A 12,462-nucleotide genomic window follows, 5' to 3' on the forward strand; every position below is an offset into this window, starting at 1 on the left:
TCCCTCTCGCCCCCTCCCTCCCTCTCGCCCCCTCCCTCCCTCTCGCCCCCTCCCTCCCTCTCGCCCCCTCCCTCCCTCCCTCTCTCCCCCTCCCTCCCTCCCTCTCTCCCCCTCCCTCCCTCTCTCTCCCTCCCTCCCTCCCTCTCTCCCCCTCCCTCCCTCCCTCCCTCTCTCCCCCTCCCTCCCTCCCTCTCTCCCCCTCCCTCCCTCCCTCTCTCCCCCTCCCTCCCTCCCTCTCTCCCCCTCCCTCCCTCCCTCTCTCCCCCTCCCTCCCTCCCTCTCTCCCCCTCCCTCCCTCCCTCTCTCCCCCTCCCTCCCTCCCTCTCTCCCCCTCCCTCCCTCCCTCTCTCCCCCCTCCCTCCCTCCCTCTCTCCCCCCTCCCTCCCTCCCTCTCTCCCCCCTCCCTCCCTCCCTCTCTCCCCCTCCCTCCCTCCCTCTCTCCCCCTCCCTCCCTCTCTCTCTCCCCCTCCCTCCCTCTCTCTCTCCCCCTCCCTCCCTCTCTCTCTCCCCCTCCCTCCCTCTCTCTCTCCCCCTCCCTCCCTCTCTCTCTCTCTCTCCCCTCCCTCCCCCTCCCTCCCTCTCTCTCTCTCTCTCCCCTCCCTCCCTCTCTCTCTCTCTCTCCCCTCCCTCCCTCTCTCTCTCCCCCTCCCTCCCTCTCTCTCTCCCCCTCCCTCCCTCTCTCTCTCCCCCTCCCTCCCTCTCTCTCTCCCCCTCCCTCCCTCTCTCTCTCCCCCTCCCTCCCTCTCTCTCTCCCCCTCCCTCCCTCTCTCTCCCCTTCCCCCTCTCCCTTTCTGCAATTGCATTTTTCTTTGCGAGGTAAGAAAGCAACACGTGTCTGTGGACCTGTTGTACAGCATTCTCTGGCTGCCAGGTGGTGTGATGTAATTTATTTGGGAAAATTCCAATCATTAATCAGATTGGAGGATTAACTTTTTTTGTTGTTGCATGCATTGTATTTGTAACTTGGTTCCTCGCTTACTTCCTGCATACCACCCACTCCAAATGTTCCTCCTCTTGGGTTCTGGCTGTCTTGTTGCATCAGTTTCCATGTTGGTCTACCCATAGCCCCTGGGAGCATGTGTGCACCTTTGGTTGCTTTCATCGCCGTTCTCCCAGTCGGGGAACTGAAAAACCAGAACTTGGTGCCGTTGACTTTTTCTTATTCTCTGCTTCTAACTGCACAGATATATGATCTTTTTAAATAGAAGAATCTGAGTTGCCTTTAATCGCACTGAATTGCCAGGTGTAAAGTCCAATGCATGTTGTCAGGCCTTTGAGAGTTTTTGCACAGCATTGAAACAAAAAACTGCTCTTTTTTGATTTTGGTTAAAACTGGATAAACCACACTGGTTTTTACTTTAAGAGTACGGTTTTGTTGAAAATAGTTTAAATACTAAATTGTTGAATATGTTTTAATAAATCATTATGGAAGAATTGGTTGACGCGCCACTTTACAGTAAAATGGTGTAGCAGTTCTGGTTTTTTGCTATCTATGTTGCCTGTCAGTGTATAGCAGCAGTTTATACTTCGTTGACAGGAATTATGTTGGAATTTGACATTTTTGCTTTGCATAATTAATCTAATCTTAGTTATCCTTTGCTTTTGCTTTGGTGCTGGAACTTCAAACTAACCTTTGCAATGTGCCCATTTTTTCCCCTTGCCCCCAAATCTATTTATTGAAATAATTTGTCTTGTTTTTCTGTCTCTTGGCTGGTTTCTGTCTAGCTGCTTGCCCAGTTTCTGTCTCATCTCCTCTCGTGCCTGCCCACACAGGAGAAGAATAACAGCCCAATGTTCCATGATGGTTCAGTTACTGAAATCACAAGAAGTATTAAGCTGCCCACCAAGCAACATAGTTTTAAAATAGTTTGTTTTGACTTGAAATTTGTGAAAATGTAGCAGGTTTACACATGAGCAAATCTCTAATGATGGTTCTCATGAATAGGTTGGAACTTGGAACAGCCTAAAACAAAGTTGTGATGCATATATTGTGCAATGTAATAAACCTCTGAGCTTTGCCGATCGGGCATAGTTGATATCTGCAATGCCTGGCTCTTGGTTTACATTTGGACAATCAGATTTGCATTTGACAATTATTTCAGCTAGCTGCTGATTTGTCTCCTGCAGATGTGGATATTTGAGTGACCCCTTAGACTTCTTTTGAGCTTGAAAATAGGCAAAAGATCCACAATATGGTTATGTTCTCATGTAAAATTGCTTCCACCCCACTGTATAGACCTTTTTGACCTGAAATTTCCACTCTGCACTGTTTTGAGTGAAATTTGCTGAAACCAGCACAAAACATTGCAGAAATGCCAATTACATTCAGCACTTGTTTTAAAATACCACCGTAGCAGTAAATCCTGTCCAAATACCTGGCCAGGATGAATTAATCACCATTGAGACTCTCCCCTAATTGGACTTGATTATGGACCTTTTGAGAAATTGTATGGGCACCTTTAGGAATGCATAAAAATCTTCAATACCATTTTTTAAAAACTAGACTGACTACTGAAATAACTAATAACTGGCTATCATTCAGGTTACTGACAGGTGGTGGATTGACACTGATTCAAAAATGCTTATTTTTGTAACTAAACCCATTTTCACTTGTATTAATTCAAGTTACCACTCTTGACCATGGCAAGGAATATTTTAAAAGTCAGTTTATTTGTAAATTAAAATTTAGACACAAGTTTTTGTAATGCTAAATTGAATAGGCTCATGTCAGATTATGCATTTGGCAACATGCAAGAGTTTGAGTGCAAACTAAATAACTTTTTTCTCCTTTTCACCAAATGGAATATCTACTTCACAGCTTATGTTGTTTTGTTTGTGTTGATTAGCCCACTTTCCATTCACTTGTGAGGACAGAGGTGAAAAAGCTCAGCCTTAAGGTTCTATTAGAATATCAACTTGTGAAAAAGTTTTCTGAATCATAATGGGAATGATATAAATATGTGAAAATAACCTTTAATTCAAATCTGCTTCCACATGGAAAGCAATGAGAATGAGCAAACTTGTCCTAGAAAATGGTAAAGATTGACAAGGTTGGTAAATTATATGGAAACAAATATTGATACTGGGGTTTGGAGTTATGTTTTGCCACACTCCTCTCTGAAAACACAGTGAGATTGTGTTTGATATGTTGAATAGTTGGATTCTGTTTATTATACTGATTCTGCTCCTGGATTTGACACTTATTTTGATTCCACTGCACCAGTGTGTAACCTTTCCCTATTCTGAGGTCTCTAGAAATTGTGAAGTAATTAGGAGATCTACAGAGGAATTGATTGTCTTCAATTTCTCTCTCTCCTCCCAGAATTGCAGTATTGCTGCCACCCCATGCAGGTTTTGAACATTTCAGATATAAATATAGATGTGATAAATTTGTGATTTGACATTTAAATGTATCATCCTGGTATGTGGCAGGTTTCCATTAAGAATCCAAGACAAATGTATGCAATAGAAACACACCATGTTACTGTTGAATATTGGTGTTGTTTGGGTTGATGCTTCAATCAATGGGAAGTTTTCTATTGAAGATTGAGTCAGATTTATTTATTTTATGAATTTCAATCAAGTATGCTAGTTGTAAATTTCACTTTAATTTGAAAGTATTAAATTTATCTCCTGGTTTTGGTTATTCGATGTGTATCTGGAGAGAGCGCTTTGAGTTATAGAGTGTAAGATGAAGTATTGGTGAACAGATCTATCACTAGTGACTTGTATTAAAGCAATTTCAAGTAACTTGAACTCAATAAATGTTTTGACTTGTGTGACTGTTCTTTTACTCCATGCTAAAATACTTAACAAACACACACAAGCAAAGCCTAATCGCAATACTGAAACCCGGTTTACAAACCGGTTGAATGATTTACTCATTGTTCACAATTCGGAAGTCTCTTTTGGACATTGTGAGATTAAAGAAAGTAATACAATATATTATGGGAGGATGAAGAAGAAAGCAAGCAAAAGAAATTGCTTGTTGAAATTGAAAATGTGAAACGTGTGATTTAAGTCCAAGCTCAAGAATTGGATACATTGTCAACTGTTAAGTATTGAATTGACAGGATCTGGTTGTGTTTCAAATTTGATTGCATTTAGATAATCAATTGAAGTCTTTTGTTTCCAGATTGATATACAATTATCCATGATTTTTTTTCAGCATTTCCTTGGGTCAGCTACTGAGAAATGGATCAATTTCTCATTGCTGTCGGTCAATGTCCAGGGCCAAAATCGCTTCCAGTTTGGGTAAAATAAAAGCCAATGCAGAGTGAAGTTAATTTTATTATGCTCAACAAGTACTTAATCCCCAACCCAGTAAATGAACCCCTCACTGCCCCGTGTCCAATTAAGCTCCCTAATTATACATGTTAGCTCCCTCTTTGATACTTATTTTGTTTGGACTTCTGCAAAGCCATGGGCAGTTTTGTGCTCTGGGTTGAGTCCTAACATCATATTACATTGTTGTTGTCTGGGTTAAATTTAAATTCTGGCCCGGAGGATGAAAGGTCAGATTGTGATCCAACTGGCCATTCAGTTCCAATGCATGTCATTGATTGAGTGCTTTCTGACATTACAAACACATGAAAAACATGGTTTAAGCTTAGATATGACTATAATCAGTGTTACTATATCTGTTCAGATTGAGGAAGCCATTGCTGTGCCCTCTCCATGGAGTGGTAAGACAGTGGTTCGCATGGAATGTTTCCTATATGGCAAATTCCGAACCTCTGCTAGGTACTAGAGAGGCACTTATCTTCATAGAAAGAACAGAAAAACTTGGTGATTCACACCCGACCAGGTGATCAGACTGTCATTGTTGACTACCACCCAGTTTCCTTTGCACAAACATGGTTGGCATCTGTAGCCATCTGGGATGGCCACTTAGGACAAGAAACATGGACGTTCGCAAAGCCCAAAGGGAAATGTGGACAATGTAAGATTCGGGCAGGCTCAGAGCCTGAATGTATATTTGTGAGCAAAGAATCCAGACAGCATCGAAACCCCCAACCGATGAGCATTTTGATGGCCCATCTCCTTAAGACAAAGGACTGATACTTGAGTAACCGATACAATCCCAGACATTTCGGCGCCACACCCTTTACTCAGGCAGCATCAACAACAGGGTCAATGACCATGTAGGACACGCCCAGCCATCAAGGCATCCGCCCCTTTATTGTCAGATCGAATACAGTGATTGGGAACTACCCAATTAATGAGGTCCAAACTGAAGGACCGCCCAAAAGAGCGCACAACTCCCCAAGGATAAAGAGAGACACCGCCATGTGTTCGACCTCTTTTGGACCTGGCGCTCTGGCAACGTCCACCTCCAATTGCAGCACCACCAGAAGCAAGTTCAAGTTCAACGCTCGTTACCAGATGGATGAGCCCAGCTGAGCAGCAGTTACTTCTCCAGACCCAGTAGATCCAGATTCGTACAAAGGCCACTGTTCCTCTGACCTAAGCCGGGTGCCTGAAGTTAAGTACAGGTTGTCATAGTTGATAGGTATAGTTTAACTAGTAGTGTTTATGGTGCATGATTAATCTTGTGTATAAATAAAGTACCATTGATCTTGAACTAACTAACTGGTGTTTGGCTCTTTGATCGATATCCGGTTGAACCTTGTGGTGGTAGCATTTGATACCTGGCGACTCTGAGCAATATAATATCGAGATCTAAAGAAAGAAGGGCAACCTTATTGATTGCTATATTTATAGCAGGTAAAAAAGGCAAGGGATATAAGGTAACCGCGATAGATTTTGTTGCGTGAAACATTTGGGAGTTGTGTAAACCGGAAAATAGCTTGAGCCATACCTGCTGTTTGCACCACCGCTTTATTCCCCTCTGTCCCAAATTCCCGGTAGAGAAACCGAGATAATCGTAGCGATGGCAATGGAACGCCTTATGCATCCACAAGAACCCGAGGTCGCAGCGACCAACAGAGCAGAACAGTGTCCCATATGGGAAGAGGAAATTAGGAAGTACCTAAAGGGGAAAGGATGGCCCCTATGGTCTGAATTTTGTGCGAATGAGGAAACGGGTCCTGGTAGTATAGGACAAACTTGGTGGGATAACCTGACCAAGATCCATAAGAATTTAAGTAGAGTTCGTATGTCGATGGCAATTGTGTCCTGCTTGGCATAATTGCGATGCACTGAGGAGGTCATGAGTATGCTCTGCAGACAGCTTGAGGAGAAGGAGAGGAGTAGAGAGGGAAATGTTAGCGAGTGTGAGGGAGTAAATGAGCAACTCAGAGAGCAGCTAGCGGCGAAGGACAAGGAGATGGCTGATGTCAAACGGGCACACCAACCTTGTCTCGCTCACCTAAGTAGCCGTAGATGCATTGAAACGCGCCCTAAGCACAACCCCCACTTTACAGGCTCCAGACCCACACTCCCCATACGCAATAGAGGTAGCGACCACCGATCGAACCCTTTCGGCTGTACTTCTACAGGAAAGGCACGATCGTTTAGGACCCGTAGCCTATGCCTCACGAGTTTTATATCCCGTGGAGCAGGGATTTTCAGCCTGCGAAAGGCACTTGTTCGCAGTTTTTTGGGCTGTCCAATACTTCTCATACATAACAGGACTCAACCCCGTAACCATTTTGACCGAGCACACCCCGACACAGCTACTATATTAGACGATAGGCTAAAAGACAGCACAGTAAGCCAAATTCGCGCAGCGCGCTGGACCCTACTACAAGGACGCAACATTACGGTAAAAAGGACAAAGACGCACACGTTTCTGGCCGACAATTTACAATATGCAGGAACCCCACATGAGTGCGAGATCATTGCAGCCAAGCACAACATTTGTTCCTAAATCGGCGCCGAAAAAGACAGGCATCCGACCACAGACGACCCAGTCCACAGATAAAAAGTTATGTAGATGGCTCCTCCACAGTTCTAAATGGAAAAAGGATCACAGGGTGCAGCATTTATGTAGAGGATGCGCAGGGTTGCGCTTTAGAGGAAATCTCATTAAAGTTGCCTGGACATTTAGGTTCGCAGGGAGCCGAGTTAGCAGCCATTGCTTACATTGTGCAGCACCCAGATTCGTTCCCGAGCCCAGCTGACATATATTCAGACAGTTTGTATGCCTGCAACAGCTTGACAGAATTCCTGCCCCTGTGGGAATCTAGAGGATTTATATCCGCCGACGGAAATTCCCTTCCCTCAGCACCATTACTAAAACACATTATCAAGGAAGCGGAAGATCGCAAATACGGAATCGTAAAAGTTAGAAGCCACCACCGTTTCTCCCCACCTGGTAATGTGAAAGCAGACGCCCTAGCGAAAGCAGGCTCATGACATGGCTACTTTTGGCAACCCCCCCCCCCCCCCCCCCCCCGAGAGTGCCCCAGTACACGTGGCCCAGGTCTCTCAGACCCATATTCAAGATTTGGCATGGGCACAAAAGGAAGATGACACGCTAAAGGAAATTTTAAAAGGAGACTTCCCAGCTTCCTGTGATAGGTTTAAAGACTTTAACAATACACGAGGGAATCATGTTAAAGGATGGTATTAATGCGGTCCCCACCCAGGTCAGGAATCCGATTATTTGTCAATTCCATAACAGACACGGACACCAAGGGATAGAATCCACCCTTGCCCACCTCAAACCTCTCTATTGGTGGCCCGATTTAAAAACTGATGTAACCCACTACATTGAGAATTGTTTGATTTGCGCCCAGAATATCCCAGACAGATATGCAAAGAAAGGTCAGCTAGACACACCCGCCCTGTTAATGGCCCATGGACGAACTTGCAGTTAGACTATATTGATGTGTTCCCCCCCCCCCCCCCCCCCCCCTCCCGAAATGCATTTAAATGTGTGTTGGTCGCCATCGACACCTTCACAAAATGGGTGGAAGCATTCCCTTCCAGAACAAACACTGCCAAAGCAACGGCATAAATTCTAACCGAGCACATTTTTACTAGATGGGGACTCCCCCGTAGTATTGAGTCGGACCAAGGTTCGCACTTCACAGGCAGAGTAATGAAAAACATCCTGACGATTTTCGAAATAAAACAGGAGTTTCACATTGCCTTTCACCCACAGTCCAGCGGCATGAACCGAACCCTAAAGGCAACACCTAGGAAGATGGTACAGCAGCACAATATGACATGGGACTCAGTGCTCCCATTCGCACTGATGTTTATTAGAAACATGGTGTTGAGTTCAACGGGATACCCCCCCCCCCCCCCCTCTCATACCCCCTCATGACCGGACGACCCATGAAGGGTACCGAGTATTTATTTGGACTTGATTTGGCCAGCCCCACAGTCACCGCCCTTACCCACGAAAAAGCGGTCCAAAACATAATGGAGAATATTAAAGCAGCACAGCTCGCTGCAGCTGTTCGACTAGGCGCTAGGAAAAAGTAGAGTAAGGCCTGCTTTGATAAAACAGTACACCCGATAGAGTATGCAGTCGGACAGCAAGTCATGATCTCCCTGTACCATCCGAGTTCATTCCTCTCTCTTCCCCCCCCCCCCCCCCCCCCCAAAAAAAAAATTTGCAGGACCCTACTCCATTTCTGGTAAAGTAAGCCCCTCAGTTTACAAGATTACATATCCAAATGGAAAATCAAGATGGTTCCATATAAACCAGCTTAAGGTTTATGGAACATAGTGCAGCCACTCACACCACATTTCACTGGCAATGGCAGACAACGAAGACCTGTCCACTGGCAACCCAATCCAGCCCTCCCCAGCCAGGACAGCACAGTCCACAGACACTACTTTGACTCCGCCCACAGAGACGAACTTCAGCCTCACTTGATTCGGCTGCTAGCGACAGCAAAACCACAACGAACGCCCCTGATATTCCCGACCAATGGAAATACAGACCAGGCCCCAGTCACTACAGCCCCAGTGACACCGACCATGATATGTTCGGCCCCTCAGACAATTTATTTGCTGTCACCAGAACCTGACCCACCGCCCGACGATAGTGACACCCCCCTTGCCCCTACCGCCCTACAGGATAAGAAACAATGGCACCGCAACAATTCTTATCGACTGATAAGAAACAACGAGATGGATCTCGCATCGGCCCACGCGGCATTGGCACAGAAACTCCAGTCACTAGTTTGGCAACCGGGAGATGGTGATGACTCAGAGTTTGACTCCCACCATGCTAACCCCTTTACGACCCTTTTCGGAATGGAGCCCTGAGGTGTCCAGATGATGAGAAAGGAACCAATGAGATTTACGGTGTCCTATTCTCTGATGGAACCTGCCCGCTTTCTTCTTTAGTTTGTTTTCTTAATGTTGAATGTTTCTCTCTTGTACGACTTTGTTTGTCGATCTCATGCAAATGACTACTCCTTTGACGCCACATGGTAGTTAAAGGCACAAGTTTGTTGAAAGTCCACAAATATTCAAATTCTTACCGTTCTTGTAAGGTCACTCAGGCAGTGGAGTAACGGCACTGATCCCCGCCCTGCCTGAGGACACCCTATGTATTTGGTCAGTCAAGCTCGGGTAGTGGAGCAATGGCACTGATCACCGCCCTGCCGCGGCTCATACGCACCCCATTCGGAAAGTTCTTTTCAAACCTCTTTTGCTGTTCTTTTAAAAATGTGGTTTAAAGAATGCACTTTGCCACAACTTTTGTTTCCTTTCCGGCGACCCTTCAGTTGCTAACCCCCGCCTGCTATTTACATGTTAAAACACTTGGTTGAAACAAATTTGCACTGGACGGAGAAATTGTCTGCCCACTCAGCCCATCAAATACAGGCTGCGAGAATGCTCGCACTGCGACAGAATTACTTTTCAGATGTCTTGTCTCCCAAATGGTTGGTTTAAAACATTTTTTTTTAAATGAGGGAGTCACATATGGTGACGATTCTAAATGGGAAATTGACGCTAAGGAGAAACAGACAGACAAACGAGATATTAAACAACAAGATAATAACATTATCTTGTACCCCCAGGAAAATACGAATATACCAGGAGACAGAGGAAGACACAGACAAGATGAAGAAGGACCTAATGATCTGCATCATCGCCGTTGGATCAATACAGTTGCGCGTGTTACCGTCCCTACACCCCTCACCACACTGGCCCTAAACATGACCATCCAACACGATACCCCAAGCCCGGACACTGGACCACACATAGACACAGCCACTGATCCCCACATGGTGTGATAATATCATAGTGGTATTCCCTTTTGTACACGGTAGAAGCCCTGTTGATTATAGCTACACTTTGCAGTGTCATCCAGACGATCCGACTTCGGAAATGGCGAAGGAGAGCCTCCCGCTCTCCAGTATGCACACTCCGAGCGCCTTTTCTCGGACTCCAACAGACCCCACACTTTTTTTTAACCCTTTTCTCCCTAATAAATTCCGCAGTTTAAAAAAAAAAATAAAAAAATTACTTGCTCTGTAAATTGACATGTATTAAGTAGGAATGTGATACTATTTATTTTGTACTGTAATATAAGTTCCTTTGGCAATTAGAGAGCAGCATGAGTTTAGTTAAGGACAGTTAGAGGTTCCCCTTTTTGTGTAAAGAAATTGAAATGTATGATTGAATGTTAAAGTGCCCCCTTATATTTTTTATAGATGTGTGTTGTATTAGGGAAAACGTAGGTAAATGTTCCGACCCATAGGACAGAGTAGGATAAAACCTGTCCTTGATTGAGGGTACCCAGCATACCAGAGAACAGGAGAAGATTCAGTAGTGTGATCCTTCACGCTTCGCGTTGAGGATCAAGAGGAGGACTGTAGCCATCTGGGATGGCCACTTACAACAAGAAACATGGACATTCACAAAGCCTAAAGGGAAATGTGGGCAATGTAAGATTCAGGCAGGCTCAGAGCCTGAATATACATTTGTGAGCAAAGAATCCAGACAGCATCGAAACCCCCAACCGATTAGCATTTTGATGGCCCATCTCCGTAAGACAAAGGTCTGATACTTGAGTAACCGATACAATCCCAGACATTTCGGCGCCACATCCTTTACTCAGGAAGCATCAACAACCAGATTAATGACTGCGTAGGACACGCCCAGCCATCAAGGCACCCGCCCCTTTATTGGCTCAGATCGAATACAGTGATTGGGAACTACCCAATTAATGAGGTCCAAACCGAAGGACCACCCAAAAGAGCACGAAACTCCCCAAGGATAAAGAGAGACACCGCCATGTGTTCAACCTCTTTTGGACCTGGCGCTCTGGCAACGTCCGCCTCTAATTGCAGCACAACCAGAAGCAAGTTCAAGTTCAACGCTCGCTATCAGACGGATGAGCCCAGCTGAGCAGCAGTTACTTCTCCAGACCCAGTAGATCCAGATTCGTACAAAGGCCACTGTTCCTCTGACCTAAGCCGGGTGCCTGAAGTTAAGTACAGGTTGTCATAGTTGATAGGTGTAGTTTAACTAGTAGTGTTTATGGTGCATGATTAATCTTGTGTATAAATAAAGTACCATTGATCTTGAACTAACTAACTGGTGTTTGGCTCTTTGATCGATATCCGGTTGAACCTTGTGGTGGTATCATTTGATACCTGGCGACTCTGAGCAATATAATATCGAAATCTAAAGAAAGAAGGGCAAATTTATTGATTGCCATATTTATAGCAGGTAAAAAAGGAAACACACCATTATGGCGGAAACGGTAGTACTGTGGTATTATCGTTGGACGAGTAATCCAGAGACCCTGGGTAATCCTCTGGGGCCAAGGTTCAAATTCCACCACTCAATAAAATATCTGGAATGAAAAGTCTAATGATGACCATGAAACCATTGTCAATTATCGTAGAAACCCAACTAGTTCACTAATGTCCTTTAGGGAAGGAAATCTTCCGTCGTACCTGGTCTGGCCTATATGTGGTTCCAGATTCACAGCAATATGGTTGACTCTTAAATACCCTCTGAAATGGCCTAGTAAGACACTCGGTTATATTCAAGTGTGACAAAGAAAACACAAAGAAATGAAATTGGACGGACCACCTGGCACTGGGAACTATAACTGTGAACCCAGTCCTGTCGACCCCGAAAAGTTCTCCTTTCTAACATCTGAGGGGTTGTGCCAAAATTTGGATAGCTTTTTTACAGATTAGTCATGGATGCTCAGTCTAGAGTTACTAGATCTGTTCAAAGTCTATCCAATTTCGCCCGGTGGTAGTACCAAGTTCCTTTGGCAATTAGAGAGCAGCATGAGTTTAGTTAAGGACAGTTAGAGGTTCCCCTTTTTGTGTACAGTAATTGAAATGTATGATTGAATGTTAAAGTGCCCCCTTATATTTTTTATAGATGTGTGTTGTATTAGGGAAAACGTAGGTAAATGTTCCGACCAATAGGACAGAGTAGGATAAAACCTGTCCTTGATTGAGAGTACCCAGCATACCAGAGAAACAGTCTGGCATAGCATACTCCAGATACAGATAACTTCCAGGCACTACCATCATTATTCCTGGGTATGTCCTGTCTCGCTGG

General features: G+C 44.8%; 1 protein-coding gene across 4 annotated transcripts in view; it reads left to right on the forward strand.

Moving 5' to 3' along the window:
- Positions 1–12,462, forward strand: part of aebp2 (AE binding protein 2) — a 169,451-nt gene that overhangs the window by 58,367 nt on the left and 98,622 nt on the right. The window lies entirely within an intron of this gene.

The sequence above is a fragment of the Scyliorhinus torazame genome, chromosome 13 (genome assembly GCF_047496885.1).
Source record: "Scyliorhinus torazame isolate Kashiwa2021f chromosome 13, sScyTor2.1, whole genome shotgun sequence".
Taxonomy (NCBI): Eukaryota; Metazoa; Chordata; class Chondrichthyes; order Carcharhiniformes; family Scyliorhinidae; genus Scyliorhinus; species Scyliorhinus torazame.